The following is a 13,198-nucleotide window of genomic DNA, read 5'->3' on the forward strand; positions in this document are numbered from 1 at the left end:
GGGTACAGCAAAAATATTGATAGCATAACTGTTCTGCCATACAGAGGCAGCCACAAACCCAGTGATCATCAAAATCCCTATCATCTTTATTACAGAGGCTAGTCTCACCGGCATTTTGCTCTTACCTTGCTGCAGTCCGGCAGCTAATTCTCGCGACGTTAAAGTTGCCCGCCTGAAAATTCTCAATATGTTTGTTATTAGTGTTAGTTGTTGTTTTCAAGCTCTCCCTATCAAGTAGTCGTTCAGTGCCCAGGCGAAGAGCTGTTCCCACGCCAATCTAAGTGATCTATCTCTTAGGACGGCAAGTATGGGTGGAGGTGGGGCATTGATTTTTCTATGGCCAAGAGAAGTGCTGTGTACTATACACGTACCCTCCTCCTTTTCAGGTACTTTGGCCTTTTTATGTAATAGACAAATTGGTGTGATAATTCTTCAGGGTAGTTATTGTCTGAGGGTATCATCTACTCCTGGGCAGTGAACTTTGTTAGTTATCTGTTTTCTTAGCAGTACAATAATACACCGTACCTGCATGTGCGAGAGAAAAAAGAGAGAACATTCAAGTGTTTACATGTGTATGTGCAAAACAATGTCCTTCAGTTGGGTTATTACTGCAGTGGGTAGGGGGTCGATGGGCAGAGGGTTTGGGGCTCAACTGGTAGAGGTCTCTTTACTCTTTGATCGTGTGACCATGGGGTGGGCGGTATGGTAATTACCTCTTTCTATTTCAGTAGTTGTCTCTGGGGAATCAGGGGGGTGGCAGGGTATGGAGACACTTTGGCCGTTAGCTGCGGTAGAAGTCCCTTCCTCTGTTGGCGACGCTGTTGCTGTTCTTCCAAAGGCCCTGTCGGTAATGCTAGGGCGGGTCTGGAGTTTGCAGATCTTTACGTCGTGTAGGTGATTCCAGGCACGTTTGTCCTGTAGCTTTACTGCTCTCGTTGATACTTCCTCTACCAGGTGGGGGCCAGTGAAGCGTGGGCTGTTCCACTTTCTGTTGAAATTGCGGAGTAGTACGTGGTCACCTTTAGCAATTTTGCACAGTTTTCCCTTTTCCAATTCTTCATCCGCGTCTTCTTGTTGATCACTCTTAGACCCGCCCCGCGTGCGCTCGAGCTGTTGAGACACAAACACTACACTAGTAATCAAAGAAGACACATATTGGTACATTTCATCACCAAGGACAGTTGCAGTGCTCTCATGGTCGGTGAATGCTCTTGATGTTGGCGTCAGAGGAAGGCGCATTTGACGTCCGGTCACCACCTCGTGAGGGGTGAGGTGGTGGTCGGAGCCTGGTCTATTCCTTAGCTCAAATAGGGCTAGCGGAAGGCAATACAGCCAACTCTTCTTTGTTGTTTGCTGTATTTTTGCAATTGCCTCCTTTAATAGGCCATTCAGGCGTTTGCATATACCGTTGGCCTGCGGGTGATATGCACATGCAAATTTATGCTTGATGTTCAGTAAGGATGTGATATGCTGGAACATTTCATTGGCGAAATGCGGGCCATTGTCTGACTGCAGTATTTCGCACACTCCCCACCTGGGGAAGACCTCCCTCACTAGGAATTTAGCTGCTCGGAATGCATCTGGGTGTGAGCAGGGCCCTGCCTCAATCCACCTCGAGAATGGGCATACAACTACAATCATATACCTATTTCCTTGACATACGTTGATCATATCAACATAGTCAATATGGATGTGTCGGAAGGGTCCCTCTGGCCGGGGTATAGTACCTTTTATCACCTTCAGCGTGTGACCGGCCGTGAACTGATGACATGTGAGACAATTGCTGATAAAATTTGACACATGGGAATTTAACTCGGGGCAGAACCAATCTTCCCTAATTCGTGCTGCAATGACTTCCTTGCCTGTGTGGGCTGGGTGGTGTAGTTGGCTCAGGGCGGTGTTCAATAGTGCCAGTGGCATTACCATCTTTCCAGTGCTACCCTGGCGCCATAGTGCGTCAGTTGGTGACATTGTACATCCTCTTTTTACCCATATTTCTTTTTCTGCCATTGGTGCAGCCGCTTTGTCATGATCTCTGCTTCCAAAAGGTCAGGGTTTTCCCAACTCCCTTGGAAGCAGATCCATAACCCAGGTTCCGCGTGCCAACCAGTCCCAATTGGGACCTTTTGGACCCAGTCCTGGCGCCAGTGGCACCAGGCTCATAAATATGCCCAGTCCCAGCGCTGGAAGCGCCGGGCTCATAATGCTTGGGTGGACTTACCTGCAGCAGACCATGCTGCTTACTTGCCTGCCAGTTGAGCCTCTGATCCTCTTCTGTTTGGAACTACTTTTCCTGTTGGGTGGGGCTGGAGCCACTCCCTAGATTCAGAACACTGGAACTCTTCTGGAAGGCAGGAACTCTTTTCTTACCAGGAACTCTTTTCTTACCTAGGCGTGGCTGTGAAAGGAGACACCTAAGCACTACAGGAGGCTATTTAAACCACACCCGGTGGATGAATCTTGCTTTGCGTTATTCTGCACCCTCTGCAGCAGAACGCTCATCGTGTCTTCTGCATCCGGTCCTGGGCCTAAGGAAAAAGGCGTACCATCCTGACTCCAGTCTTCAGCAACACCTATAAAGACAAGAAAGAACAGGTTAGCATTCCGGCATCTGAAAGGAAAAGGCTTACCATCCTGAATCCAGTCTTCAGCAACACCTATAAAGACAAGAAAGAACAGGTTAGCATTCCGGCATCTGAAAGGCAAAGGCTTACCTACTCTTCGTGCGCTCCGGAGGTCTTCACAGTGCATTCCGGCATCTGAAAGACAAAAGCTTACCAACTCTTCGCACGCTCCGGAGGCCGTCGGCGCTGCATCCCGCATCTGAAAGACAAAACAAGGTGCGTTTAAATACATTGGGGAACTTTAATACTCACGTGCCAATACTCCTTTCCACATCTAACCCAGTGGGTATTCCGGCACCCTGCAGCCGCACCGAACTTGTACCTGCAAAATAAAAAGACAGTTAGAGCGCATCGTGAAGCTGGCAACAAGCGCTTACTTACGTGCTTCCAGGCGCTTCTATTCCTCACACGGGCTCCATCTTCAACTCACTTCAGCCCGTCATCCGCCATCGCCGGAACCCTGCAAAACAAGAGACATCATTATTAAAGACTTTAAAGACATTTGAGTTACTCGAAACTTACCGTTCGTGCAGTAAACGACGGACAGCAGTCCTCTGAAGTCAAGAGGCCTGCGCTACCTATCCAGTGAGGAAACTGGTTACAGCACCCTGCCCCGAGGCAGATGGAGAGCTCGGCATTCACTTACCTAAGGTGAGAGCGTTAACCTTTGGGGGTCTACAGGAGAGGAGAAGAGGAAAGAGATAGGGACACCCCAATAACCCCAGTTCATTAACCCCCATATTTTCTATCTGCAGACATCTTACTCTACACGTCAGGCATACAGTGCACAGAGGTACAGCCCAAAGAGCCAACCGGGTGCTGCACATCACCTTTGAAGATACGGTAGTCGCCCAGTCAAGACCAGCGCCTCTGCGAGAATCAGGTGAGCGTTACAGAACGCAAAGCCTACCGCAAAACTCTCGCCCAGGCGCTATGGAAACCTCGGATACTGACCACCTAGCCCGGTTACTTGGGGAACTAAGGGCAGAAGTGCATGCAGCTCGTCAGGAAACGAATGCTCTAGGAAGGGAACTAATTATTTCCAAGGAGAGAACAGATGATCTTGCTAGACAATTGCTACAGTCACAAGCCGGACAGACCTCGCTACCCGCATCAGGGGCAAATCTTCCTTCAACATCCTCTATGAATCCAGTGCAGATCAACCTACCTGGGAATGTACCTCTGGCTCTGCCCGAACGATTTTCTGGTGACCCAAAGAGGTTTGCGGTATTTATCAATCAGTGCCGGTTGCACTTCTTATGCCGGCCAGCAGCCTTTCCAACTGATCAAGCTAAAGTAGCTTTTGTACTTTCGTACCTTAGTGGCAATGCGGCAGACTGGTCGATCCCTCTAGTTAATCAAGATGATCCGATTCTCCATGATTTTCAAGCCTTTCAGCTTAGTATGGAAAAACTGTTCGCAAGACATGCACAGGGGCAGGCCTTGGACAATGAGCTTCTTTCGTTGCGACAGGGTAATCAAGACCTTTTGGCTTATATTGCATCTTTCAATAGACTAATAGTGGAAACTCAATGGCCTGAGGACAAAAGGATTACGCTGTTTTATAGAGGTCTACGTGGAGAGCTCAAAGACGTTTTAGCCCAAGTAGTGAATCCCCCACAAGACTGTTCGGATTATATAGACTTGGTCGTTCAAATAGATCACAGACTGCAGAACAGGAAGGCCGATCGTTCCAAGTTTGAGGCTCGAGTATTTTCCAAACCGCCAACTCCTTCCAAAGGAGTAGACTCCGGGGAACCCATGCAAATAGGGGGTCTGAAAGGCCCTCTAACACAAAGGGAGCGGGAAAGGAGAAAACAGTTGCAATTATGCCTACATTGCGGAAACTCAGGGCACTTTCTTCGAGACTGTCCGGTGAAACCTGCCAAGAAGGCAGTAGGAGCTGCAGTTACCACAGTTACAAACTCTGAGCAGGGAAACGACCTCGCCCGACAAGAATAGAGGTCCTCTTGCCGAGCGTGAAAACCAGTTCCGTGACCTCGCATTTCGTGATACCTATGGTCCTCATTAGCCCTGATAATCCGGATCGATTACATGCAATTGAAGCTTACGTCGACAGCGGTGCCATCGGCAATTATGTGGATCATGAAATGGTTTTGAGGATGAATCTAACTCTTTGTCCCAAGGCTGTAAAGGACGTCATTACTACGGTGGATGGTACGGAGATAGCCTCCGGGCCAGTAACACATACCACTCAAGAGGTGACGCTAGTAAGTCAAGATGGACACCATGAGAAGATCGTGTTCGATGTGATCAAGGCCCCTCAGTTCCAGATTATTCTAGGAATACCTTGGTTAGAGAAACACAATCCTCTGATCGATTGGCGAGCAAGAACGGTCCAGTTTCCAGAATGTGTCTCTACTTGTCACCCTCCACCTGGTGTTGCACTGGCAGCAATTTCTTCAGAGACTCTCCAGTTACCTCCCGAATACCTAGAATACCAAGATGTTTTCCGGAAGGAGCAGGCTAACTCTCTACCTCCTCATAGGTCTTATGACTGCCATATAGACCTGATACCTGGATCTACTCCTCCTTGTAGTAGAATTTATGCCCTCACCGAGCCTGAGAACCTTCACCTTCGACAATACCTGGATCAATACCTGGCAAATGGGTTTATTCGTCCTTCCAAGTCCCCTGCTTCTTCAGCTTTGTTCTTCGTTCCAAAAAAGGAAGGAGACCTTAGAACTTGTATCGATTATCGCTCCCTGAACCAGATCACCGTTAACAATAGATATCCGTTACCTTTGATCCCTGAACTCCTGGACCAAGTCAGAAAAGCATGCATATATACAAAGCTGGATCTTAGAGGAGCTTACCACTTGGTACGAGTAAAAGAGGGCGATGAATGGAAGACGGCCTTCCGCACCAAGTATGGGCTATTTGAATATCAGGTCATGCCCTTCGGACTTTGCAATGCCCCGGCCGCCTTTCAATATTTTATGAACGATGTCCTCAGAGAACTCATAGATGTGTGTGTTGTTGTTTACATTGACGACATTCTCGTTTATTCTTCATCGGAATCTGAACATCGGAAACACGTGAAAATGGTCCTCGAAAGATTGCGTCAACACAAACTTTTCGCTAAGTTGGAAAAATGTGTTTTCAACGTGACTGAAGTTGAATTCTTGGGATTCATATTATCACCTGGCGGAGTGCGTATGGATTCAAAAAAGGTCGATGCAGTTCTCAAATGGCCATCACCATCCTCCGTAAAAGGTGTGCAAAGCATGTTAGGCTTCGCTAACTTTTACCGCAGGTTTATCCCTGAGTTCTCTCGAATAGTCCAGCCCATCACTGCCTTGTTAAAGAAAAACAAACGTTTTGAATGGTCTACCGAGGCGGAACAAGCTTTCCAGGATTTGAAGACTAAATTTATCTCTGCACCAATCTTAAAACACCCTCGCCCCGAACTCCCCTACATCGTGGAAACTGATGCTTCAAGCCTTGCCATGGGGGCAGTTCTATCACAAAAGGACCCGGTAACCAATCAGTTGCATCCCGTGGCATTTTGGTCCCGCAAATTCTTGCCTACGGAAATCAATTACACGATTACTGACAAGGAACTTCTGGCTATCAAGTCTGCCTTTAAGGCTTGGCGGCATTATCTGCTGGGGGCCCGACACACCGTTACTGTGATTACGGATCACCGAAACTTGCAATATTTGAAAACCGCAAAAGCCCAATCCTCTAGACAACTCCGTTGGGCATTATTCTTTGCCGAGTTTGACTTCATAATTACCTATCGACCTGGTACAAAGAACGGTAAAGCTGATGCTCTTTCTCGGATGGGAGTGGAAGAACACTTGTTTAACCCAAAACCTGTACCAATCATTCCCGAACAAAGAATTCTGGGTGTAATCGCCACAGAATCCATAGAGGAAGTTAAGGATAAAGCCAGGCAACTTGTAACTCCAGCAGACATACAGAATTGGCATCTGCAGGGAAAGGACTTTGCAGTAAAGGACAACTTATTGTATTTCCAAGAACGATTATACCTACCCAGCACAGATTTACAGAAAAAAGTAATCTCTTGTTATCACGACTCTTTAATGGAAGGTCATCCTGGTATAGCCAAGACCTCAGAAAAGATCAAGCGCTACTTCTGGTGGCAGTCTTGGAAAGAAGATATTAGAGACTTTATAATGTCCTGTGGAGTATGCGCCCAATACAAGAGTCAAAAGGAAAGACCAGCAGGCCTCTTACGCCCTATTGACATCCCACCTCGCCCTTGGCATACGCTTTCTATGGACTTCATCACCGATCTACCTCCATGCTCCGGATACAATACGATTCTAGTAATCGTGGACTTATTCTCCAAGATGGCGCATTTCATTCCGCTCAAAGGCTTGCCAACAGCAGCAACTCTGGCCCGAGAATTTCTCGAAAACATCGTCCGACTGCACGGTTTTCCTTCGGTTCTAATTTCGGATCGAGGTAGTCAATTTATTTCTCATTTTTGGCGAAGTTGCTGTCGGTCGGCTCAAATTGATGTGAGACTATCGACCAGTCACCACCCTCAGACCGATGGACAAACCGAGAGGACCAATCAAACTCTGGAACAGTATTTACGCTGCATGCTGCAACAAACTGAAAAAACTTGGAAAGATATCCTTTGGATAGCCGAATATGCCTACAATAACTCTGTCCATTCGGGAACTGGGAAAACCCCGTTTTTTCTTTTGTACGGCAGTCACCCTCGAACCTCGGAGTTGGATCCCCTCCAAGATCTTGAAACACCAGCAGTAGACTACCTGCATTCTACAATCACCCAAGCCTTTAAGGAAGCTGGTTCTCACCTTCAAAGGGCTAAAGAACAATACAAGAAAGGAGCAGATCAACATCGGAAGGAAGCCCCTCACTATCAAGTAGGGGATCAAGTCTGGTTATCCACTAAATATTTATCTCTAAAAGGGCCACGCACATTCAACCCAAGATACCTTGGTCCCTATTCCATCACTACCATAGTAAATCCAGTAGCGGTCAAGTTGGACTTGCCCCCGCACATGAAGATACATCCGGTCTTCCACGTCTCTCTATTAAAACCCGTGCAACCTCAAACCCGACTAACCAAATCTCCAAAACCTATCCTAGTTGATGGAGAACTCGAGTTTGAAGTCAAAAGCATTCTGGACTCCAAGATCTCCAAATCTAAACTATTCTACCTAATTGACTGGAAAGGCTACGGCCCCCAAGAGAGATCCTGGGAACCTGCTGAATATGTCCACGCTCCTCGCCTAATCAAAAGATTTCACCGAACATTTCCTGACAAGCCAAAACCCCCGGAGAAGCCCGGTTTGGGAGGGGCCTTGAGGGGGGGTACTGTCATGATCTCTGCTTCCAAAAGGTCAGGGTTTTCCCAACTCCCTTGGAAGCAGATCCATAACCCAGGTTCCGCGTGCCAACCAGTCCCAATTGGGACCTTTTGGACCCAGTCCTGGCGCCAGTGGCACCAGGCTCATAAATATGCCCAGTCCCAGCGCTGGAAGCGCCGGGCTCATAATGCTTGGGTGGACTTACCTGCAGCAGACCATGCTGCTTACTTGCCTGCCAGTTGAGCCTCTGATCCTCTTCTGTTTGGAACTACTTTTCCTTTTGGGTGAGGCTGGAGCCACTCCCTAGATTCAGAACACTGGAACTCTTCTGGAAGGCAGGAACTCTTTTCTTACCAGGAACTCTTTTCTTACCTAGGCGTGGCTGTGGAAGGAGACACCTAAGCACTACAGGAGGCTATTTAAACCACACCCGGTGGATGAATCTTGCTTTGCGTTATTCTGCACCCTCTGCAGCAGAACGCTCATCGTGTCTTCTGCATCCGGTCCTGGGCCTAAGGAAAAAGGCGTACCATCCTGACTCCAGTCTTCAGCAACACCTATAAAGACAAGAAAGAACAGGTTAGCATTCCGGCATCTGAAAGGAAAAGGCTTACCATCCTGAATCCAGTCTTCAGCAACACCTATAAAGACAAGAAAGAACAGGTTAGCATTCCGGCATCTGAAAGGCAAAGGCTTACCTACTCTTCGTGCGCTCCGGAGGTCTTCACACTGCATTCCGGCATCTGAAAGACAAAAGCTTACCAACTCTTCGCACGCTCCGGAGGCCGTCGGCGCTGCATCCCGCATCTGAAAGACAAAACAAGGTGCGTTTAAATACATTGGGGAACTTTAATACTCACGTGCCAATACTCCTTTCCACATCTAACCCAGTGGGTATTCCGGCACCCTGCAGCCGCACCGAACTTGTACCTGCAAAATAAAAAGACAGTTAGAGCGCATCGTGAAGCTGGCAACAAGCGCTTACTTACGTGCTTCCAGGCGCTTCTATTCCTCACACGGGCTCCATCTTCAACTCACTTCAGCCCGTCATCCGCCATCGCCGGAACCCTGCAAAACAAGAGACATCATTATTAAAGACTTTAAAGACATTTGAGTTACTCGAAACTTACCGTTCGTGCAGTAAACGACGGACAGCAGTCCTCTGAAGTCAAGAGGCCTGCGCTACCTATCCAGTGAGGAAACTGGTTACAGCACCCTGCCCCGAGGCAGATGGAGAGCTCGGCATTCACTTACCTAAGGTGAGAGCGTTAACCTTTGGGGGTCTACAGGAGAGGAGAAGAGGAAAGAGATAGGGACACCCTTACTTGCCTGCCAGTTGAGCCTCTGATCCTCTTCTGTTTGGAACTACTTTTCCTGTTGGGTGGGGCTGGAGCCGACCCCTAGATTCAGAACACTGGAACTCTTCTGGAAGGCAGGAACTCTTTTCTTACCAGGAACTCTTTTCTTACCTAGGCGTGGCTGTGGAAGGAGACACCTAAGCACTACAGGAGGCTATTTAAACCACACCCGGTGGATGAATCTTGCTTTGCGTTATTCTGCACCCTCTGCAGCAGAACGCTCATCGTGTCTTCTGCATCCGGTCCTGGGCCTAAGGAAAAAGGCGTACCATCCTGACTCCAGTCTTCAGCAACACCTATAAAGACAAGAAAGAACAGGTTAGCATTCCGGCATCTGAAAGGAAAAGGCTTACCATCCTGAATCCAGTCTTCAGCAACACCTATAAAGACAAGAAAGAACAGGTTAGCATTCCGGCATCTGAAAGGCAAAGGCTTACCTACTCTTCGTGCGCTCCGGAGGTCTTCACACTGCATTCCGGCATCTGAAAGACAAAAGCTTACCAACTCTTCGCACGCTCCGGAGGCCGTCAGCGCTGCATCCCGCATCTGAAAGACAAAACAAGGTGCGTTTAAATACATTGGGGAACTTTAATACTCACGTGCCAATACTCCTTTCCACATCTAACCCAGTGGGTATTCCGGCACCCTGCAGCCGCACCGAACTTGTACCTGCAAAATAAAAAGACAGTTAGAGCGCATCGTGAAGCTGGCAACAAGCGCTTACTTACGTGCTTCCAGGCGCTTCTATTCCTCACACGGGCTCCATCTTCAACTCACTTCAGCCCGTCATCCGCCATCGCCGGAACCCTGCAAAACAAGAGACATCATTATTAAAGACTTTAAAGACATTTGAGTTACTCGAAACTTACCGTTCGTGCAGTAAACGACGGACAGCAGTCCTCTGAAGTCAAGACGCCTGCGCTACCTATCCAGTGAGGAAACTGGTTACAGCACCCTGCCCCGAGGCAGATGGAGAGCTCGGCATTCACTTACCTAAGGTGAGAGCGTTAACCTTTGGGGGTCTACAGGAGAGGAGAAGAGGAAAGAGATAGGGACACCCCAATAACCCCAGTTCATTAACCCCCATATTTTCTATCTGCAGACATCTTACTCTACACGTCAGGCATACAGTGCACAGAGGTACAGCCCAAAGAGCCATCCGGGTGCTGCACATCACCTTTGAAGATACGGTAGTCGCCCAGTCAAGACCAGCGCCTCTGCGAGAATCAGGTGAGCGTTACAGAACGCAAAGCCTACCGCAAAACTCTCGCCTAGGCGCTATGGAAACCTCGGATACTGACCACCTAGCCCGGTTACTTGGGGAACTAAGGGCAGAAGTGCATGCAGCTCGTCAGGAAACGAATGCTCTAGGAAGGGAACTAATTATTTCCAAGGAGAGAACAGATGATCTTGCTAGACAATTGCTACAGTCACAAGCCGGACAGACCTCGCTACCCGCATCAGGGGCAAATCTTCCTTCAACATCCTCTATGAATCCAGTGCAGATCAACCTACCTGGGAATGTACCTCTGGCTCCGCCCGAACGATTTTCTGGTGACCCAAAGAGGTTTGCGGTATTTATCAATCAGTGCCGGTTGCACTTCTTATGCCGGCCAGCAGCCTTTCCAACTGATCAAGCTAAAGTAGCTTTTGTACTTTCGTACCTTAGTGGCAATGCGGCAGACTGGTCGATCCCTCTAGTTAATCAAGATGATCCGATTCTCCATGATTTTCAAGCCTTTCAGCTTAGTATGGAAAAACTGCTTGCAAGACATGCACAGGGGCAGGCCTTGGACAATGAGCTTCTTTCGTTGCGACAGGGTAATCAAGACCTTTTGGCTTATATTGCATCTTTCAATAGACTAATAGTGGAAACTCAATGGCCTGAGGACAAAAGGATTACGCTGTTTTATAGAGGTCTACGTGGAGAGCTCAAAGACGTTTTAGCCCAAGTAGTGAATCCCCCACAAGACTGTTCGGATTATATAGACTTGGTCGTTCAAATAGATCACAGACTGCAGAACAGGAAGGCCGATCGTTCCAAGTTTGAGGCTCGAGTATTTTCCAAACCGCCAACTCCTTCCAAAGGAGTAGACTCTGGGGAACCCATGCAAATAGGGGGTCTGAAAGGCCCTCTAACACAAAGGGAGCGGGAAAGGAGAAAACAGTTGCAATTATGCCTATATTGCGGAAACTCAGGGCACTTTCTTCGAGACTGTCCGGTGAAACCTGCCAAGAAGGCAGTAGGAGCTGCAGTTACCACAGTTACAAACTCTGAGCAGGGAAACGACCTCGCCCGACAAGAATAGAGGTCCTCTTGCCGAGCGTGAAAACCAGTTCCGTGACCTCGCATTTCGTGATACCTATGGTCCTCATTAGCCCTGATAATCCGGATCGATTACATGCAATTGAAGCTTACGTCGACAGCGGTGCCATCGGCAATGATGTGGATCATGAAATGGTTTTGAGGATGAATCTAACTCTTTGTCCCAAGGCTGTAAAGGACGTCATTACTACGGTGGATGGTACGGAGATAGCCTCCGGGCCAGTAACACATACCACTCAAGAGGTGACGCTAGTAAGTCAAGATGGACACCATGAGAAGATCGTGTTCGATGTGATCAAGGCCCCTCAGTTCCAGATTATTCTAGGAATACCTTGGTTAGAGAAACACAATCCTCTGATCGATTGGCGAGCAAGAACGGTCCAGTTTCCAGAATGTGTCTCTACTTGTCACCCTCCACCTGGTGTTGCACTGGCAGCAATTTCTTCAGAGACTCTCCAGTTACCTCCCGAATACCTAGAATACCAAGATGTTTTCCGGAAGGAGCAGGCTAACTCTCTACCTCCTCATAGGTCTTATGACTGCCAGATAGACCTGATACCTGGATCTACTCCTCCTTGTAGTAGAATTTATGCCCTCACCGAGCCTGAGAACCTTCACCTTCGACAATACCTGGATCAATACCTGGCAAATGGGTTTATTCGTCCTTCCAAGTCCCCTGCTTCTTCAGCTTTGTTCTTCGTTCCAAAAAAGGAAGGAGACCTTAGAACTTGTATCGATTATCGCTCCCTGAACCAGATCACCGTTAAGAATAGATATCCGTTACCTTTGATCCCTGAACTCCTGGACCAAGTCAGAAAAGCATGCATATATACAAAGCTGGATCTTAGGGGAGCTTACCACTTGGTACGAGTAAAAGAGGGCGATGAATGGAAGACGGCCTTCCGCACCAAGTATGGGCTATTTGAATATCAGGTCATGCCCTTCGGACTTTGCAATGCCCCGGCCGCCTTTCAATATTTTATGAACGATGTCCTCAGAGAACTCATAGATGTGTGTGTTGTTGTTTACATTGACGACATTCTCGTTTATTCTTCATCGGAATCTGAACATCGGAAACACGTGAAAATGGTCCTCGAAAGATTGCGTCAACACAAACTTTTCGCTAAGTTGGAAAAATGTGTTTTCAACGTGACTGAAGTTGAATTCTTGGGATTCATATTATCACCTGGCGGAGTGCGTATGGATTCAAAAAAGGTCGATGCAGTTCTCAAATGGCCATCACCATCCTCCGTAAAAGGTGTGCAAAGCATGTTAGGCTTCGCTAACTTTTACCGCAGGTTTATCCCTGAGTTCTCTCGAATAGTCCAGCCCATCACTGCCTTGTTAAAGAAAAACAAACGTTTTGAATGGTCTACCGAGGCGGAACAAGCTTTCCAGGATTTGAAGACTAAATTTATCTCTGCACCAATCTTAAAACACCCTCGCCCCGAACTCCCCTACATCGTGGAAACTGATGCTTCAAGCCTTGCCATGGGGGCAGTTCTATCACAAAAGGACCCGGTAACCAATCAGTTGCATCCCGTGGCATTTTGGTCC

Source organism: Ambystoma mexicanum, chromosome 4q, assembly GCF_040938575.1.
Source record: "Ambystoma mexicanum isolate Mex_15411 chromosome 4q, UKY_AmexF1_1, whole genome shotgun sequence".
Taxonomy (NCBI): Eukaryota; Metazoa; Chordata; class Amphibia; order Caudata; family Ambystomatidae; genus Ambystoma; species Ambystoma mexicanum.